The sequence below is a fragment of the Mirounga angustirostris genome, unplaced genomic scaffold (genome assembly GCF_029215605.1).
Source record: "Mirounga angustirostris isolate CCGP_5_RB_7025 unplaced genomic scaffold, mMirAng1.0.hap1 SCAF_15, whole genome shotgun sequence".
In the NCBI taxonomy this organism is placed as follows: domain Eukaryota; kingdom Metazoa; phylum Chordata; class Mammalia; order Carnivora; family Phocidae; genus Mirounga; species Mirounga angustirostris.
Genome location: NW_026991723.1, coordinates 74,217,096 through 74,238,388, shown reverse-complemented (window position 1 = coordinate 74,238,388; position 21,293 = coordinate 74,217,096). Strand labels below are relative to the sequence as shown.

General features: G+C 38.0%; 1 long non-coding RNA gene across 2 annotated transcripts in view; it reads right to left on the bottom strand.

Moving 5' to 3' along the window:
* The window catches only part of LOC123849930 (uncharacterized), a 169,239-nt gene that overhangs the window by 13,636 nt on the left and 134,310 nt on the right, over positions 1 to 21,293 (bottom strand). The gene's annotated exons all lie outside the window — the stretch shown is intronic.

Genomic DNA, 21,293 nt, shown 5'->3' with positions numbered 1-21,293 from the left:
TGCCTGGGTGATAGACATTGGGGAGGGTATGTGCTATGGTGAGCGCTGTGAATTGTGCAAGACTGTTGAATCACAGATCTGTACCTCTGAAGCAAATAATACATTATACGTTTAAAAAAAAAAAGAAGAAGAAGAAGATAGCAGGAAGGGAAGAATGAAGTGGGGGAAATCAGAGGGGGAGACGAACCATGAGAGAACTGAGGGTTCTGGAGGGGAGGGGGGGTGGTAGGATGGGTTAGCCTGGTGATGGGTATTAAAGAGGGCATGTTCTGCATGGAGCACTGGGTGTTATATGCAAACAAGGAATCATGGAACACTACATCAAAAACTAATGATGTAATGTATGGTGATTAACATAACATAATAATAAAAAAATAAAAATTAAAAAAAAATTTAAAATATTTTAAAAAATCACAGCAATTGAAACTTAGTTTTCTTCTAAGAGTTTTATAGTTTTAGTCTCTGTTTTACCTTTGATCCAATTTGTGAAGTAGATCTCTATGGTGTGAAGTAGGGCTCCAACTTTATTCTCATGGATGTGGATAACCAATTATTCCTGCACCATTTATTGAAAAGACTCTTCTTTCCTCATTGAAGTTTCTTGGCCCCCTATGGGATATCAGTTGACCATAGGTGTATGGGTTTATTTCTGGATTCTCAATTCTATAGCACTGATCTATATGTCTCTCCTTATGCTATTACCACAATGGCTTGATTACTGCAGCTTTGTACTAAGTTTTAAAATTGGAAAGTAGGAGTCTTTCAACTTTGTTTTTCCTTTTCAAGGTTGTTTTGGTTATTCTTAGTCCCTTGTATTTTCACGTGAATTTTAAGATCAGCGTGTGAATTTCTGAAGAAAAAAAAAATGACAGCTAAAATTTTAATGTCAGAGATTTTTCAAAGTCCAATGCATATCTCATTCCCCAGGTTCTTTTATTAAGCTTTTTTGTTTTATCTATTGTTTGGCCCAACTATTTTCCACCACCTTGAGGAGCCAGAAAGTTAAAAAATTGCCTGTAATTGTTTCTGACAAACACCTTTAGGGAAGAGGTTCCTTGCACAGGGCAAGCACTGACTCGGGTTAAAGATAGCATTGAACATGGAGTTTTCCAAGTACTCACTAGATGGGGCAGATCATGAAAAGTGATTGGGAATAAGGCTTTGAAAAAGATATAGTACTGTTCTGCTCCATCTATTAGCCACCAGGCTACTGGTTTTCACCGCAAACGCAGACTGTTAGTTTTCAAGACTACTGCAGAGCTGGAGAATGGAAGATCAGATTAAAGCAATTAAAATACCACAAAGTTTTCTGTTCTTACTGGGATTCAGCTGTTTTCTTGAACAAACACTTCCCACAGAACTGTAAGCCTTTGGTGAATTTCCAGAGTTCTGAAAAAGCTGATTCTGACCACTTTTGCCAGTTTTCTCATTATTTTTATGAAGGAGCAGATTTCTGGATGTCCTTGCCTTGTCCTTTTTATTGACATCACCCAAATAACGTTAATTTAGCTTTTTTTTCTTATCTCTCTCGCTTTCTTGATTAGTTTTGCCAGAAATTTGTCTTATTGTTACTATTTTTTTAAAACCAAATGTAGGCTTTATTAATTTGTGGTTTCCTTTTTTTTCCAATTCATCAACTTTAACCTTATTAATTCTTTTCTCTTTCTTTAGGAAAATCCAGTAAATTTCCCTTCTTTACTTCCTGAAATGTTTAGTTCATTTATTTTGACTCTTCTTTGTTTCATAGTAAATAACATTAAAAGTTATGAATTATCCTCTGAGCATTACCTTAGCATCTCATAAGTTTGATACAGTGTTATCATAATTATTTTCCAGCCTGTAGTTGCAATGTTATTTTGTTTTTGACTTAAGCTTTATTTATGAGGGCATTTTTAATTTTCCAAGTGATGTTTATTTATTATTTTGCAATCCATTTCTTATTTTATTGCATTGCAGTATGTGAATGTATCAGTGAAATCCTACTTCTATAGGATTAATTTTTTTCTTGGTAACCTATGAGATCATCAATTTAAAAACTGGTCTGAGAATAATGTATGCATAGAATATCCTATTCATTTTTTTCTCTCTCATCTATCATAATTAAACATAATATTCAGTTCCTCTATTTCCTTCTTTGATCTATCAAAGACTGAGAATTGTTTCTTTTAAATCAATTTCATTGATTTAAACAAAAACTAATTTCTGTATAAATTACATACATTAAAATGTATTCATTTTAAGTGTACATTTTGATTAGTGTGACCCATGCTCCAGTCAAGATAGAGAATATTTCCATCATTCCAGAAAGTTTTCTTATGGCCTTTCCAATTCAACCTTTTCCCTCTCCCCTCAAAGTTGGCCCCAGACCGAAACTCTTCTGTTTCTTGTTACCAGAAATTAGATTTGCCTCTTCAGAATTTCATACAAGGGGTGAAATAGAGATTATACTCTTTTGTGTCTGATTTCTTTGGTCGGCATAATATTTTGAGATTCATCCAAGTAGATCCTAGTATCACTAGTTCCATTTCTCTTTGTTGCTGAGTTGTGCTTCATTGTATGGATATACCACAGTTTGTTTTTCCCCTCACCAGTTAATGGGCATTTGGATTTTTTCCAGTTTGGGTTACTACAATTAAAGCTGCTATAAATATTTGTGTACAAGTCTTCATGTGACATATGATTTCATTTCTCTGGGTTGTATTTTAAGTGAAGAGTTAACTTTATAAGAAACTGCTAAACTTGTTTCCATAGTGGCTATGCATTTGACATTCTCATCAGCAACATGGGAGTTTCAGTGGTTCCACATTCTCACTGATATCAGTGTTTTAAATTTGGGGCCATTAAAGTGAATGTATAGTGATATCTCATTGTGGTTTTAATTTCCATTTCCCAGATGATTGATGATGTTTGTGCATTGACACTTTATACATCTTTTGTGAAATCATCTGTTTCAATCTTTGCCCATTTTAAAAGTTGGGTTTTCTCCCTTTTATACTTGAGTTGTGAGAATTCTTTATATATTCTTTTTTTTTTTTTTTTTTTTTTTAGGTAGGCTCCACACCCAACATGTGGCTTGAACTCATGACCCTGAAATTAAGAGTTGCATGCTCTACCAACTGCGCCAGCCAGGCACTCCACTTTATATATTCTTGGTACAAGTTTCTTGTCTGATAGAAGTCTTGATTACCCCAGCTATATGTCTTGAAATTCGATAGACTGATTCCTTCCACTTCCTTTTCAAAATTGTTTCAGCTATTCTAGCTTCTTTGCCTGTTCATACAAATTTTTTAAAGTCTTGTGTATATCTACAAGATCTTACTGGGATATTGATAGAAATTTCAAAATTTCATATCAATTTGGGGGAGAATTGATATTTTACTATGTTGAGTCTTCCAAAACATGAACATAATATGTCTCTCCATTTCTTTTTTTTAAAGATGTTTTATCTATTTATTTGACAGAGAGAGAGACAGCAAGCAAGGAAACACAAGCAGGGGGGTGGGAGAGGGAGAAGCAGGCTTCCCGCTGAGCAGAGAGCCTGATGCGGGGCTCGATCCCAGGACCCTGGGATCATGACCTGAGCCGAAGGCAGATGCTTAACGACTGAGCCACCCAGGTGCCCCTGTCTCTACATTTATTTAGATCTTCTTGGCTTTCTTTCATTAGCATTTTATAATTTTCAGGATATGAGTCTTCTTTATGTTTTGTTGGATTTATACCTAAGTATCTAATTTTGTTTTGAGCAACTGCAAGTGGTATTGCATTTTAAATTTTGGTGTCCACGTGTTTATTGCTAATATTTAGAAATGCAATTGATTGAAACACTTGGGTGGGGCAGTTGGTTAAGAATCCGACTCTCAAGGTTGTGAGATTGAGCCCCTTGTTAGGCTCTGCACTCAGCGTGGAATCTGCTGGAGATTCTCTCTTCCTCTCCCTCTGCCCCTCCTGCTTGTGCTCTCTCTTGCTCTCTCTCTCAAATAAATAAATAAATCTTTAAGAAAAAAGAAATGCAGGGGCGCCTGGGTGGCTCAGTCGTTAAGCGTCTGCCTTCGGCTCAGGTCATGATCCCGGAGTCCTAGGATCAAGCCCCACATCAGGCTCCCTGCTCAGCAGGGAGTCTGCTTCTCCTTCTCCCTCTGTCTACCACTCTGCCTACTTGTGCTCTCTCTCTGTCAAATAAATAAATAAAATCTTTAAAAAAAAAAAAAAGAAAAGAAAAAGAAAAAAGAAATGCAATTGATTAACATTTTTTTTTTTTTAATCTTAGAACTTGGAACCTTGCTGAGCTCACTTATTAATTCCAGGATTTTTTTGGAGATTCCTTGGGATTTTCTACATAAACAATTATGTCATCTGTAACCAGGGACAGTTTTATTTCTTTCTTTCTGATTGGTATCCTTTTTAATTTTTTCTTGTCTTATTGCACTGGCTAGGCTCTCCAGCACTAAGTTGAGTAAGAATGACATAGCAGACATCCTTCCCTTTCCCCAGACTTAGGCAAAAAGCACTTATTCTTTCACCAGCAACTATAATGTTAGCAGATTTTTTTTGTAGATGTGTTTTATCAATCTTAGGAAATTCTCCTCTTCCTGTTTCTCTGAAAGTTTTAATCATGGATGGGTGTTGAATTTTGTCAAATGCTTTTTCTGCGTCACTTGATATGATCATGTGATTTTTTTTCCTTAGTTGATCACATTGACTGACCTTTAAATATTGCATCAGCTTTGCTTTTTTTTTTTTTTAAGATTTTATTTATTTGTTTGACAGCGAGAGAGGGAACACAAGCAGGGGGAGTGGGGGTGGGAGAATCAGGCTTCCCACTGAGCAGGGAGCCCGATGAGGGGCTCGATCCCAGGACCCTGGGATCATGACCTGAGCCAAAGGCAGATGCTTAATGACTGAGACACCCATGTGCCCCAGCCTTGCATTTTTGAAATAAACTCCTCTTGATCATGGTGAATAATTCTTTTAATATATTGCTAAATTCTACTTGTTAATATATTTTAAGAAATTGTATGCCTAGGGGTGCCTGGTTGGCTCAGTCAGTAAGCGGCTGCCTTTGGCTCAGGTCATGATCCCAGGGTCCTGGGATCGAGTCCCGCATCAGGCTCCCCGCTCTGCGGGAAGCCTGCTTCTCCCTCTTCCCCTGCTTGTGTTCCCTCTCTTGCTGTGTTTCTCTCTGTCAAATAAAAAAATAAAATCTTTAAGAAAAAAAAAAAAGAAATTGTATGCCTATATTGATGAGGGATATCAATGTCTAGTTTTCCTTTTTTTTTTTTTTCTTCTACTTCTTTGTCTGGTTTTAGTAGAAGAGTAAAACTATCTTTATAAAAGGCATTTAAAGTGTCCCCTTCTTTTTTTTTTTTCCTGGAAGAGATTCTGTTAAATGTTTATATGTTTGCTAGAATTCTCCAGTGAAGCCCTCTGGGCTTCATGATTTCCTTAGGAGGAATTTTTATTTTATTTATTTTTAAGTTATTATTTATTTATTTGTCAGCAAGGGAGGGAGAGAGAGGACAAGCAGGGGGAGCAGCAGAGATCATGACCTGAGCTGAAGGCAGACGCTTTAACCAACTGAGCCACACAGGCACCCTGTGAGGACTTTTTAAATTACTAATTTAATTTCTTATAATTTATAGGCATATTCAAATTATCTATTTAATATTGGGTTGTGGTAGTTTGTATTTTTCAGAGTTTAGTCCATTCCATCTATATTTTCAAATTTATGTGTTTAGAGTTGTTTTTAGTATTCCCTTAAAACTCTTTTGATTTCTGCAGTCCATAGTAATTCCTCCTGTTTTATTGTTGATATTGCTAAACAGGCTTCTCTCTCTTTTTTTTTGTTAGTATTGCTAGATAATTCTCAATTATTGATCTTTTCAAAGAATGAGTTCTTTGTTTCATTTATTATCAATTGTTTTTCATTTTAAAATTTCATTGATTTGTGTTCTTATATTTATTATTTCCTTCCTTCTTGCTTTTTTTTTTTCCCCCTGAGATTCTTGATGGGGGAGCTTGGATGATTGATTTAGGACCTTTTCTCTCTTTTTTTAATTTTTAATTATTTATTTATTTATTTATTTTTAAGATTTTATTTATTTATTTGACATAGACATAGTGAGAGCAGGAACACAAGCAGGGGGAGTGGGAGAGGGAGAAGCAGGCTTCCCGCGGAGCAGGGAGCCCAATGTGGGACTCGATCCCAGGACCCTGGGATCATGACCTGAGCCGAAGGCAGACGCTTAACAACTGAGCCACCCAGGCGCCCTCTCTCTTTTTTTTAAAGTAGGCTCCATGCCCAGTGTGGAGCCCAATGTAGGGTTCAAACTCATGACCCTGAAATCAAGGCCTGAGCTGAGATCAAGAGTCAGATGGTTAGGGACACCTGGGTGGCTCAGTCGGTTAAACATCTGCCTTTGGCTCAGGTCATGATCCTAGGGTCCTGGGATCAAGCCCCACATCAGGCTCCTTGCTCAGCGGGGAGTCTGCTTCTCCCTCTCCCTCTGCCTGCTGCTCCTGCGGCTTGTGCTCACTCTCTCTCTGATGAATAAATAAATAAAATCTTAAAAAAAAAAAAAAAAGAGTCAGCCGCTCAAACAACTGAGCCACCCAGGCATCCATCTTTCCTGTTTTCTAATATATGCATTTACTGTTACAAGTTTTCCTCTCAGGACTTCTCTAGTTTTGTCTCACAAATTTTGATACGTTGTATTTTCACTTTCATTCACTTCAATGTATTTTTTTTTTTTTTTTTACTTCCCTTAAGACTTCCTCTCTGATCTATGGGTTATTCAGAAGTCATTTAGTGTTTGTTAGTTTCCAAGATTTTGGAGATTTCCCTGTTATCTCTCTGTTACAGTCTTCTAGTTTGAATCCATGTGGTTGGAGAACACACTATTATTGCAATTCTTTTAAATGTGTTGATATTTCTCTTACGGCCGAAAATGTGGTCTTTCTTGATATATGTCCTATAGGGACTTGAAGAGAATATGTGTCCTTCTCTTATTGGGTAGAATGTTCTATGAATGTTAATTAAATACTGTTGGTTGGTGGTGGTATTGAGTTCTACATATTTGCTGATTTTCTGTCTAGCTGTTTTACCTATTGTTGAGAGAGGACTGTGGAAGTCTCCAAATATAACTGTGGGTTTTTCTATCTCATCTTTAAGTTCTACCAGTTTTTGCTTCACATTTTGCAGCTTTATATTTTGGTGCATACAGATTAAGGATTGCTGTGTCTTCTTTGTGGATTAATTTTTTATCATTATATAATGTCTTTCTTTGTCTCTGATAACTTTCATTCCTCTAAAGCCTCCTTTATTTGATATTAATATAGCCATTCCTGGTCTATTTTGATTAGTGTTTGCATGATACAGCTTTTCATATCTTTTTACTTTCAACTTGTCTATATCACTATATTTGAAATGGTTTTCTTGTAGTTTGGTCATGTCTTTTAACCTATTCTGTCAATATCTGTCTCTTAATTGGTATATTTAGACTGTTTACATGTAAGGGGATTATGGATATATTGGGGCTTAAGTTTCCCATTTTATTTTTCTGTTATCTGTTCTGTTTTTCATATCTGTTTTCTATTTCCTGTCATCTCTGGGTTACTTGAACATTTTTAGAAATCCATCTTGGCTTATCCATCATGTTGTCTGTAGTGTATATCTTTGTATAGATTTTTAGTGGCTGCTGTATTACTTAGATATCTATAGGTGTTATATATATAATATATTATCTACTATACAGATATATAGAGAGATTTAGATATATCTTATCACAGTGTACTGGTTTTCTCATTTTACCAGTTCAAAACCTTACTTCCCTTTATGTCCCTTTACCCTTCCCTATTTATATATAATCATCAGATATATTTCCTCTACATTGAAATTCAAGGCATATCAAACAGTGCTATACTTTTTCTTCAACCATCAAACATAATTTTGAAGATTCAACAGAAGGAGAGTCTCTTGTATTTACCCATATTTTTGCCTACTGTGTTCTTTATTCCTTCCGGATGTTCCAAGATTCCTTTTTTGTCTCCTTTCTGCTTGGAGAAATTTCTTTAGCCTTTCTTTTAGGGTAAATTCTCTAGTAACACATTTTCTTAGTTTTCCTTCATCTGAGAATGTCTTGATTTATCCTTCATTCCTGAAGGATATTTTCTCTGGATATAGGATTCTGAGTTGATAATTCTTTTCTTTGAACACTTGAAAAATACTGTGTCACTTCCTCTGGCCTCTGTGGTTTCTGATAATAACCCCTTTGTCAACCTAATTGTTTTCCCTAGATAAGGTGTCATTTGTCTTCTGCTTTCAAGTTGTCTTTTGTTTGTTTCTTTCTTTTGTCTTTAGTTTTTGGAAATTTGACTATGAAACTCTTGGTGTGGATTTCCTTGGGTTTTGCTTAGGATTCACCAAAGTTTTTGAATCTGAAAATTTATATCTTTTGCCAAACTGGGCATTTTTCAGCTATTTTTAAAGTACTTTTTCAGCTCTGATCTCTTTCTTTTCCCCTTCTGTCACTTTGGTGACACAAATATTATATTTTTTGTTACAGCTTCACAGGTTCCTTAAGCTTTGCTTATTTTCTTTTTTCATATATTTTCTCTCTGTTCTCAGGTTGGATAATTTCAATTGTTATGCCTTCCAGCTTACTGATTTTTTTCCTCCTGTATCCTCTCCATTCCACTCTTGAGCCTACCCATTGAGTCCTTTATTTTGGTTATTGGATTTTTCAGTTCAAACATTTCCATTTGGTCTTCTTTATGCCTTCTGTTTCTTTGCTGAGACTTTTTGTTTCTTTGCTGAAAATCCCTAGTTTTTCATTTGTTTCAAGCATGTTTGTAATTTTTCTGATGACTGCTTTAAAATTTTCATCAGCTCTAGCATCTTTGTCATCTCAGTGTAGGTATATACTGATTATGATTTTTCATTCATTTGGAGAGCTTCCTGTTTCCTGGTATGACGAGTGATTTTTTATTAAAAGCTGGACATTTTAGGGGCGCCTGGGTGGCTCAGTCGTTGGGCGTCTGCCTTTGGCTCAGGTCATGATCCTGGAGTCCTGGGATTGAGCCCCGCATCGGGCTCCCTGCTCGGTGGGAGGCCTGCTTCTCCCTCTCCCGCTCCCCCTGCTTGTGTTCCCTCTCTCACTGTGTCTCTCTCTGTCAAATAAATAAAAATCTTTAAAAAAAAAAAAAAAGCTGGACATTTTAGGCATATTATGAGACTTGTATGTTACTTAGACTCTATGTTTTGCCTGGATTACTCTGGCACCGCCTCAATACCGCCAGGTAATGGCAGTCAACTAATTTTCCTACTCAGCCTCTGGTTGACACCCAAGGTGGAGCACTCTTCATTACTGTTGAGCTTTATGGGAATTCCAGATTCCCGTTAGGCCTCTACTAATACCTTCTTGGCTGGAAGAATGAGAAATGCCTTCTTCCCGCTCCCCTTGGGCTCTGTTGGCTCTACAGGATGGCCCTGGTCTTGCTGAGAGTAGTGGCAAAAGTCCTTACTTTCCACTCAGCTTTTTGAGGAGCACCTGGGTGGCTTCATCAGTTGAGCAGCTGACTCCTGACTTGGATCAGGTCATGATCTCAAGGTTGTGAGATCGAGCCCCATGTCGGGCTCTGTGCTGGGCATGGAGTCTTCTTAAGATTCTCTCTCATCCCCCTCCCCCTGTCCCTCCCCCCACCACTCACACATGTGCACATACACTCTCTCTCTCTAAAAATAATAAAAATAATAGTAATAATACAGGCAAAATAGCAAAGGATATTCTGAAAAAAGGCAATAATAATAGATGACATTTAAATAACTCATTAAAGAATAACTGAAATCATGTGGTACTAGAGCAAATTAGATCTACAACTTGATGAATCCAAAGGTCCAAAAACCAATGATGACATAAGAGAATTTAACATATGAAAAGGATGTCACAAAAATGATAGGAAAAGGAAACACCATGGAGTAAAGGAATTGGACAGTAGACAAGCAGAGAAATTAGTTTAGGTGTACACCTAGAAATAAATTCCAGATTTAGGATGGATCCATTAAAAAATATAGAAGACCCAGTGAGATATACAATGGTGTATTTATCATATATATATATGATGTCCAGGGTTTTTAGTTATAGTCAATGGAAAAAATAAGGAAAACTCCATCTACTCCACCTTCTCCATCTTTTACTTACTCTCTGTTTCATTTTGGATAGTTTCTATTGTCACGTCTTCAACTCTACTAACCTTTTCCTATACAATGTCAAAACTGCTGTTCATTCTAACCACTGTATGTTTTATCCAAGATATTATAATTTTCATCTATAGAATTTCGATTTTTTATATATTTTTTTATATCTACTGTGTCTACACTTAACTTACTCTACCTTTTCTAGCTTCCTGAACATATGAAACACAGTTATAATACTATTTTAATGTTCTTGCTTACCCATCTATATCATTTCTGGGTCCATTTCAATTGACTGATTTTTCTCTTCTTTATTGCTTGTATTTTTAGATTTCTTTACATTATTGGTAATTTTTAAAAAGTTTTATTTATTTATTTTTAAGTAAGCTTTACACTCAGTGGGGGGCTCAAACTCATGACCCCAAGAAAGTCGCAGGCTCTTCCAACTGAGCCAGCCAGGTGCCCCCATGATTGGTAATTTTTTTTTTTTTTAATCTCAGACTTGCCTGAACTCAGTTGCCTCATGTATTCTGTTCAGTTTTCTAGATGTTTATGGCAGGAGGGCTAGTCTGATTCCAGTTACTCCATCATGACCAGAAATGAAAGTGTGGGTAGTGTTTGTAAAGCCTCTCATTGTGAATATTTTCTATATTGTTTTTTTTTTTAATTTTTTTTTATTTTCTATATTGTAATGTCATGTTATTTAGTGCCTAAAGTTCATGACATCATAAATGAGAATTTTACTTTTATCAAAGCAATTTAGTCCTATCTTATGTAAAATTTTGGTTTGAATTTAATGTTTTTTCCCTTTTAAAAAAATTTAAATTCAATCAGCCAACTTTAGTTTCAGACGTAGTGTTTAATAATTTATCAATTGTGTATAACACCCAGTGCTCATCACATCATGTGCGCTCCTTAATGCCCATCACCCAATTACCCCATCTCCTCACCGACCTCCCCTCTAGCAACCCTCAGTTTGTTTCCTAGAGTTAAGAATTTAACTTTTTATTTAAATAGAAAGTGTATAATTTATTTTATTATTTTTTGAAGATTTTATTTATTTATTTGAGAGAGAGAGAGCACATGAGGAGAGTGAGAGGGAGAAGCAGACTCCCCACTGAGCAGAGAGCCCAAACATGGGACTTGATCCCAGGACTCCAAGATCACGACCCGAGCCGAAGGCAGATGCTTAACCAACTGAGCCACCCAGGCGTCCAAGAATTTAACTTTTTATAATAATATTGTCCTTGTATTTTGCAGACTAACAGTTGCCTTATATTTTTTTTACCCATTCTTTTACTTTAAACATTATCATTTTGAGTTTGCTTTTAGAATTAATATGATAATCTTTGTCTTTTGATAGAGAAGTTTGAACTATTGATCTATTTATTGTGATGACTAATATATTCTTAATTCTGTCATTTTTTTAAAGTTTTCTTATTTTTTTCTGTCTTTTGTTATATTTTCATATTTTTCATTTTCTCATTTTCTACTCCTCCAGAAGTTACATGTATTCTCTTATTTTTATTTTGGTTGATCCTATTTTTAAAATTTAAATTCTATTAATCTTTGACTCCTTTCCTGCTTGTTTGACATTTGGAAATTTCACCAGGATACGTCTAGATGTATACTCTTTTAATTAATTTTACCTGCTCTTGGTGGCTGCTTTTCTCTCGAACTGTTATCACTACTTATAGATTTACTCTGATGTTTTTGCTCATCTTCTTTCATTTCACTATGCTTCTCTCAGAATTCTAGATTTTCTTTTTTTAACAGCCAATTTAAATTATTAATTCAGTGTTCTTCAATGTTTAATATGCTCTTCACTGCCCCTACATTTTAAAAATACTGTAATCATGGTTTTTCATCTTAAAGTAAAATCGTCTTATCTCAGATGACTACCTTTTCATAAATACATTTTCTAATCTCATGGAAAATAGAAATTTTATATTAAAAATTTTTCCTTCTGGTTCTTGGAGTAAGCCTGCTTTATAGGGGAACATTTGTTCAGATTGTATGTCTGATTTAATTCCAGGTGAAAGTAACAGTTTGATGCTTGTCCTTGTTTATTTACCCTTTGGAGACAGGTCTGGGTTTTCAGTGAAAGTTTCTTGGAGGAGCATGTTCAGTTCTTTTGATCTCAGACATGGAGACAGAAAAATTTGATGTTTCTGAAGGTTTGGTTGGCTAATCAGGGCATTCAATGTACCACATGGGGTAGGTTATAACTGTATGTAAGGCAATCATTTGGTAGGGAAGCTCCCTTCTCTGTGGAACATGTCCTTTCACCCCCTCTGGGTGCGGGCATGGGCAGACACAGTAACTCAAGCCATTCTTGGGATTGAGATTAGCTCTCTTCTCATTGCCTCATGACTCACCTTCAATGTTAACCCCTAATTCTACGCATCTGGATGAAGTCTTAGGTCCAGATGCCAGTGGGGATTGGAAAAGGTCTCTACTAAAGGGCCCTATAGATCAGGGACATTCAGGGTTCAATCAAACATATCTTGCTTTTAATATGAGTTAGTGGGGGACACAGGCTTCTTCATGAGCCAGTCTGACTATCCATCTCGACTTAGTGTACCACATTTTAGTGTACCTCAGGGGAAAATGGGCAAATTCTGCAGCCAAGTGCCCTGAGTATGGGCCTGGAGCAGTTCCTGAAATCTTTTGATTTGCCTCTATTGACCACCGTGTGGTCCTCCATAGTCATGATTTGCTCAGAGTTTTAGGATTTTCAAGCTTGCTTGTCTTTGCTTCTTAGGTGGCTCTTTTTTTGGTCCCATTCCTCCATCCATCCATCCATCCATCCACCTGATATTTATTGAGCAGTTACTATGTGCCAAATACTGTTCTGGATGCTAAGATTCAGTGGTGGAAGAAGACAGAAGTGGATCTTGCATTCTAGAGAAGAAATGCATTACTTGATGTGGGGACTTTTATCTCCCTCAATCTGAGCTCATTTATATCACATTACTTTAAAATATCTTCATATTCTAGCAATGATCCAGATGTTTTGAATGCTCTATGAGTTTGATAGGATTTGGGGAGGTAGGATGTTCAAATCACGATTATAAAGTATAAGAATCACCCACTTGTAGGAAAGAAGAAAAAGGAAAAAAGAGAGAAAGAGAAGATAGGGAACTAACAGTTCATCATAGAAGTTCCTAGGGCCCTACTTGTCTCAGATAGCTCATGTGGATAATTAGACGAAGTCAAAGGTCCTGGATTTGAGTGGCAGCCCCATTTGTCTCTACAATCCCTCCCTTTCTTATATTCTACTCTAGTATGATGTCCTCTCCATCCTTGGCATAAAGCTTTTCATGTATTACATTAAGGGCAATTAAAAAAATAAATGTATCAGGCGCCTGGGTGGCTCAGATGGTTAAGCGTCTGCCTTCGGCTCAGGTCATGATCTCAGGGTCCTGGGATCGAGTCCCGCATCGGGCTCCCTGCTCCTTGGGAGCCTGCTTCTCCCTCTGCCTCTCTCTCTCTCTCTCTCTCTGTCTCTCATGAATAAATAAATAAAATTTAAAAAAATGTATCATTCATCATCATTTTTGTAATTAAAACTATACACTTTCATTTTACTTTTTAATTTAACATATCATAATCATTTTTAAATTTTCATTTTAATGGCCATATATTATTCCATTATGTTGATTCCTCAAATTGTTTAGCTGTTCCCTGTCCTTTTCCTATTTATAGGGTTCTCCTTTTGCACTACCACTATTCATAAATGGTGTGATGAGAGTCTTCGAGGAGCTTTGTTCCCGAAATTTATTTCATGAGTATAAATTCCCAGAAAAAGGACAATTAGGTCAAAAAGTATTGATGTTGTGGGGCTCCTGTTAGATATTTTAAATTACTTTTCTAAAGGGACCAGCAATGTGGCAATTTTCCTGAAACCTCATCAACATTAGTTTGCTTTTAAAAATCAGTTTCATACCAATTTGATAACTTAGTAGACAAAAATTGGAGCATATTTTATGCCTATTGATCATCTGTCCTTGCGTTTACTATTTCTATCTCCTTTTCAGTGAATTGTTTGGTCATGTCATCTGCTCATTTATTTGGCTTTGGGGTGTTCTTACATATTTTAATGTACTCTATTCTGTCTAGATGAGGTATTCTTTTTTTTTTTTTTTTTTACTTTTATTTATTTATTTGAGAGAGAGAATGAGAGACAGAGAGCACGAGAGGGAAGCGGGTCAGAGGGAGAAGCAGACCCTCCGCTGAGCAGGGAGCCCGATGCGGGACTCGATCCCGGGACTCCAGGATCATGACCTGAGCCGAAGGCGGTCGCTTAACCAACTGAGCCACCCAGGCGCCCCTAGATGAGGTATTCTTAATCTTGGAGCCAAAGAGGGCCTTAGAAAGTCCATCAGCCCCATACAAGTATACCTACCATTTATGTGCATCTGTGTTTATGTATGTGTAGGTCTGCATGTGTCAGTGTGAATGTGTATGTGTTCCTGTGTGTCTTTGTATGTATGTGTATGTATGCATGTCTACATATATATGTGAAAAGGTCCTAAGTTTCCTTAGATTCTCAAAAACATCAAATTTTGAAAAAGTTAAGAGCCCATTTGGTAGCAATCTTCTCAATACATTCCTTTTCTTTTTCAGTTTATGTTTGCATACATTTAGCTTTGTGATACAGCTTACTCTATCATTTTTTCCTCTTTGAATCTCTATTTCTTCTATCTTGACTTATTATTATTATTTCTTAGATAGGATAAACATACCATTGTATATTTCACTGGGTCTTCTATATTTTTTGATTGATCCATTCTAAATCCGGAATTTATTTTTAGATGTACACCTAAACTAATTTCCCTGCTTGTCTACTGTCCAACCCCTTTATTCCATGGTGTTTCCTTTCCCTATCATTTTGTGACCTCCTTTTTATATGCTAAGTTCTCTTTTGTCATAGTCTGCTTTTGGACCTTTGGCTTTAGCAAGTTATAGATCTAAATTGCTCTAATACTACTTTATTTCAGTTATTGTTTATTAATGACTTATTTATTTTTAAGATTTTATTTATTTTAGGGGGAGAGGGGCAAAGGGAAAGGGGAAGAGAGAGAATCTTTTTTTTTTTTTTTAAAGATTTTATTTATTTATTTGAGAGAGAGAGAATGAGAGACAGAGAGCATGAGAGGGAGGAGGGTCAGAGGGAGAAGCAGACCCTCCGCTGAGCAGGGAGCCCGATGCGGGACTCGATCCCGGGACTCCAGGATCATGACCTGAGCCAAAGGCAGTTGGTTAACCAACTGAGCCACCCAGGCACCCGGGAAGAGAGAGAATCTTAAGCAGGCTCCACACTCAGCACGGAGCCTGATCCAGGGCTCAACCTCACAACCCTGAGATCACGACCTGAGCTGAAATCAAGAGTTGGATGGATGCTCAACCAACTGAGCCAACCAGGTGCCCCTCAAAATTATTTTTAAATGCATGTTATCAAATTCTGTAGGAAATCCTTTTTTTTTTTTTTTAAGATTTTATTTATTTATTTGAGACAGAGAGAATGAGAGAGAGAGAGCACATGAGAGGGGGGAGGGCCAGAGGCAGAAGCAGGCTCCCTGCCAAGCAGGGAGCCAGTAGGAAATCCTTTTGTATTATTCTGAGATTATCTTGACTTAATAATCAGAAAATTAGAGTATTTATACTTTTTGTTGAGAAACATGATATTTTTCTATTATTCACATTTTCTACTATGCTTTCCAGGAAAATTTTGAAATTTTTTGTGTCCCATGTTTATGTCTGGGTATTTAATTAGTTATATTGGATTATGAATTGGATCTCATTCTTTAATTTGTTTCCTGTCTTGTCTTTGCATTTAGTTAAGAAAGTTATTGATTTTTAAAACACTTCTCATGGGGCACCTAAGTGGCTCAGTTGTTTAAGCGACTGCCTTCGGCTCAGGTCATGATCCTGGAGTCCCGGGATCGAGTCCCACATCGGGCTCCCTGCTCGGCAGGGAGTCTGCTTCTCCCTCTGACCCTCCTCCCTCTCATGCTCTCTGTCTCTCATTCTCTCTCTCGCAAATAAATAAAATCTTTTTTTTTTAAAGATTTTATTTATTTGTTAGAGAGAGAGAGACACAGCGAGGGAGGGAACACAAGCAGGGGGAGTGGGAGAGGGAGAAGCAGGCCCCCCGTGGAGCAGGAGCCCGATGTGGGACTCGATCCCAGGACTCTGGGATCATGACCTGAGCCGAAGGCAGACGCTTAACGACTGAGCCACCCAGGCGCCCGCAAATAAATAAAATCTTAAAAAAATAATAATAAGGGCGCCTGGGTGGCTCAGTTGGTTAAGCGACTGCCTTCAGCTCAGGTCATGATCCCAGGGTCCTGGGATCGAGTCCCGCATCGGGCTCCCTGCTCTGCGGGGAGCCTGCTTCTCCCTCTCCCACTCCCCCTGTTTGTGTTCCCTCTCTCGCTGTGTCTCTCTCTGTCAAATAAATAAACAAAATCTTAAAAAAAAAAAAAATAATAATAATAATAATAATAAAATAAAATACTTATCATGTATCCATAGCTAGCCAGTTATTGAACTTTTATATTATTGCTAATGGTAGTTTAGATGAGAACATCAGATTTTTAAAGGCTATAATTGTATCATCTGCGAATGAAGCTTTCTATCTTTCTAATAACTAGTCTTACGGTTTCTTTTTCGTGTCTTATTACATCAGCCAGATTTATCAATATGATATTAAATAATAATGGTGATAGAGAGCTTATTTATTTTGTGCCCCTTTTTAATGGGAAAATCTCTAATGTTTTTCCATTAAAAAGGATGCTGGCTCGGTTTTAAATAGATCCTTATTATGTTAAGGAAGTGTCATTCTATTCTTATTTTTAAGAATGTTTTGACATCTATCGAAATGCATTTTTTGGCATCCATTAGGATGAGCATATGGTTCGTATTATTTAATCTATTGATCTGATGTGTTGTATTAATAGATACCCTTGTGCTGAACTTTCTTTGCATTGCTAGAGAAACCCTTTGCGGTTATGGTGTTTTAGTCCCTTAATGTGCTGCTGAACCCTATTTGCTGGGACTGTACTCTCAAATGATATTGGATCCTGTTTCCTTTAAAAAAAAATTCCCTATCACGGCTTAAAATCAGGACTGCATTTGCCTTGCAAAATGAATTAGCAGTTTTTTAAAACCATTTTTCCTATGTTAAAGAATAATTTATGTAACATGGAAATGCACTCTCCTGTAAAATTTGGAAAGATTTATCTAGAGACTTCAGGGTTGGTACAGATGTCCTGTTCAGGGGTGGGGTGGGTCATTCTTTAATAAATTTCTCATTCTCTTAGAGTTTTCCTTGTTTGCTGATCTAACTTACACTTCTTATTGTATCAGTTGGATTATTTTATTTTTTGTCACCTATTGTCTGTTTGATAATTTAAAATAAATTTGCTAAAGAATTATGTACAATGTCACCCCCCCTCGAAATTTATAATCTGTTAGATCTGTCATTGTAATCACTTCTTCATTTCTGATTTCATTTAGGCCTTTTTTCTTGATTATATTTGCTAGAGGTTGGTCTATTTTATTAGCTCTCTCAAAGAATCAGCTTTTGGTTTTATTTACTGATTCTACGGTTCTTGTGTTTCCTAATTTGTTTATTCCTGCTATTATCTTTCTTTCCTGCCTACTATTGTCCTTTGGTGTGTGGTGGGGGTGGGTGGAGGTGGGGCAGGGAGGTCTGTTTTCCAAGATCTAAAGCAGTAAGCTTAGGTCTTTTTTTTTTTTTAATTTACAAAGCATCTAAATTGTAATTTATCCTTTGTACTAACCGAGTTGCTTTTCATGACCTTAGCATGCCGTGTTTTGGACCCCTGTCTGTCGGTCCAATGCGTAATGTGGTATGAACTTGTATTGGGCTGTGGCGTCATGGGTGGGGGATGGTATCTGACCCAAACATGAACCCTTGTTGGGATTCTTTTATGTCTCCCCGTGTCCCCTTCACCATCTTGGGCTCCATAGGTGGCTGACTGTTTGTGTTCATGTGTTTATAAAAAGAGACACCTTTTCCAAAAAGAGAGCTGATGCAGTGTGGGACGCTTCATCATTAATAAAAACAGTTTCCAACACCTGCATGGGCGATTAACTGTAGGTGTACAGTTGGAATTCAGGAGGTTTGTAAATTTGAATGGGAGAGAAGACTATGTTTATTTTTCTTTACTTTCACTAATTTTGTAACGGAAATGTAGCAGTTCCTCCCCTTTGAATGTAGGCAGCAAACCACAGTCACATTAGCAATATGATGATGTGCCACCCATAAAATCACAGATGTTTTTCTACCACAATACAGGTGCTGCAGACATCTCAAAATATCATTTAGGGTCATCCTTATTTCAGAATCGTGTTAGCTGTTAGACCTGTCGCTGGAGCTTGTTATTTAATGCATTAATAAGGCAACGTATCTATTACTATTTTCCGTATTTGTTCCTTTAATATGTTGAAAATGATATTTCAATGTAATTGATTTTCTTTGCCATCTTATAAAATACTTTCACCAAAAAAATCATATGCACTTAAATATATATACATTATTTCCATTTAAAAACATTATTCTGAGAGGGGATCCACGGGCTCCCCCAGACAGTCAAAGACGTCAACGGCCCCCCAGAAATGGTCAGGAACTCTGCTCTGATGCATGGTGGTAACAGGGTCTTCCAGACCTCAGTGGGATTTCAGGAGGATTCAAAGAATGTTGTGAACATTTTGAAAAGCTATACCACCCAAAAGGGGAGGGGAGGGGAGTTCTTCCAAAATCTGATTTTAAAATATTGCCACTTTCATTCTTTTTTTTCCAAAATGGAGTGTCTGCAAGGTGCCCGGCAGAGCCGGAGTCCCTTCCCTCAGAATGGGGGCAGGGCGGCAGGCATTACAGGGAGTCACCTGTTCCTGCCCCTGCCCCCAACCTTCCTACTTAAGGCAGATGCCTAATAATAACAGGGGTAACTTTGGGGCACCTGGGTGGCTCAGTCGTTAAGCGTCTGCCTTCGGCTCAGGTCATGATCCCAGGGTCCTGGGATCGAGCCCCGCATCGAGCCCCGCATCGAGCCCCGCATCGAGCCCCGCATCGGGCTTCCTGCTCGGCGGGGAGCCTGCTTCTCTCTCTCCCACTCCCCCTGCTTGTGTTCCCTCTCTCACTGTGTCTCTCTGTCAAATAAATAAATAAAATCTTTAAAAAAAAAAAAATAACAGGGGTAACTTTTACCGCAAATTGGTCTCTCCTTCCAGTTTTAGAGACAGCCTGTGTCTCCTCAGTTCTGTATTCTCTGCGCCCCAAGCAGGGGGTGGTGTGGGGTAGGCAGTAAGGACATGGATGATCTAGGACAGGAAACGGACCTAAAAGGTCCACTTTCTGTCCTGTGGTTTCATATGAAAGCCCTGGCATTTGTGTCGACCTTTACAAAACTCAATTGCTTGCGCCATCTTGCTTGACCAACCCATTTTACAGATGCGGAAATGAAGGCTCTGAGATGTTAGGACAGCTATTCAAGGCTACAGCACTCGTTGATGACCATTGTTAAGAGTTAAACTCAGCTCTTCTGACTCCCAGTTAACTGCTTTGCCCACTTTGCTGCAACGCTTTCTGTAAATTTTAATTTTCTCTACTCATACGTGTAGCGCAATGATTGTGGGAATTTTTCTTCATTTTCGATATTACTCTATTCATGTCCTAAATGGGACTACCAAATATGCTTGAGGCGTTTCTAGGTAATGGAGATGACATCCACCAATCTTCTGCTTCAACCCGATATGTTTCCCCTGAGCTCTGGGGAAAATCTATAAATCTGGAAAATTCTCCCTTCAATCCATCTTTGTTCGCAGTCACAATCCTTCCCACTGAAACTTTTCTTTAGTGGAAAGAAAAAATAACTTATCACTCTTCGTGCATTTGTTCAAAATTTTTAGTTGAACACCTACTATGTGCCAGGCGCTCCACCTGTGACATGTTGGGTGTAGAAAAGTGTAGAAACACAGAGAAGACAGCCCAGATGTCCACCAGCATTAGAATGGGTAGCTGAATTGTAATACAGACACAAAATTGACTACTGCCCAGCATAAACACGCACTAACTGTAGCCACATGCAAAACAAGGATACATTTTAGAGACATAATCTTGATTTAAAGACAGCATACCCACAAAGTACTACGGTATGATTCCATTTTTATAAATTTCAAAAATAGGGAAAAAACTATTATTTGGGGATGTCTGGTCTGGAGTAAAACTCTGAAAAATAAAAACAGAAACAAACAGCTGCCTGTCAAGAAGCAGGAATTGGTTTGTCGAGCATCGAGAGGCCTAGGGGTGGCAATGAAGGTGGTTCACTTTCTTTTCTTTCTTTCTTTTAGATTTTATTTATTTATTTGACAGAGAGAAAGAGCACAAGCAGAGGGAGCGGCAGGTAGAGGGAGAAGCAGGCTCCCCACTGAGCAAGGAGCCAAGGAGCCGGATGCAGGGCTCCATCCCAGGACCCGGGGGATCATGACCTGAGCCGCAGGCAGCCGCTTAACCGACTGAGCCACCCAGGTGTCCTGGTGGTTCACTTTCTAATTATTTCTTCACCTCCACATTTATGTGTCATGCACTCATCTGTATGTGTGCTTTATTTCACTTAAAAAAAAAAAGGTTTAAATTTTCAGATAAGGAGGAGGAAAAATAAAATAAAATAAAGGCCAAAAAGAAAAAAAAAAAAAGCAGAAGAAGAAGGGGGAAATCCACGTTTCTACCCCTGACTGTGAACACTTTGGGTGTATTCTCCCCGCCACTTTTCCTCTGTGCCTCTACAGTTTTCCCTAACAAAAGTGAGAGCACACTGTAATAAAATTTTGATTTCTCATTGTTCCCTTATCAAAGATTCTTAGCCTCCCTTCCCGCAGGCGCCCTCCCGCCAGGCGAGCACAGCGGGTGGGCTGGATGGGGGAGCCGCCCTGCCTCAAGGCCAGCAAAAGGACCTGCGCTGGGCTTCCGAGTCGCTGAACTTGCTGCCAAACGACCGCCCCTGAAACTCGGAGGAGAGCCTGAGCCCCCAGCCTTACACCGTACAAAGCCACGCCCTTGGGCCCCTGTCCC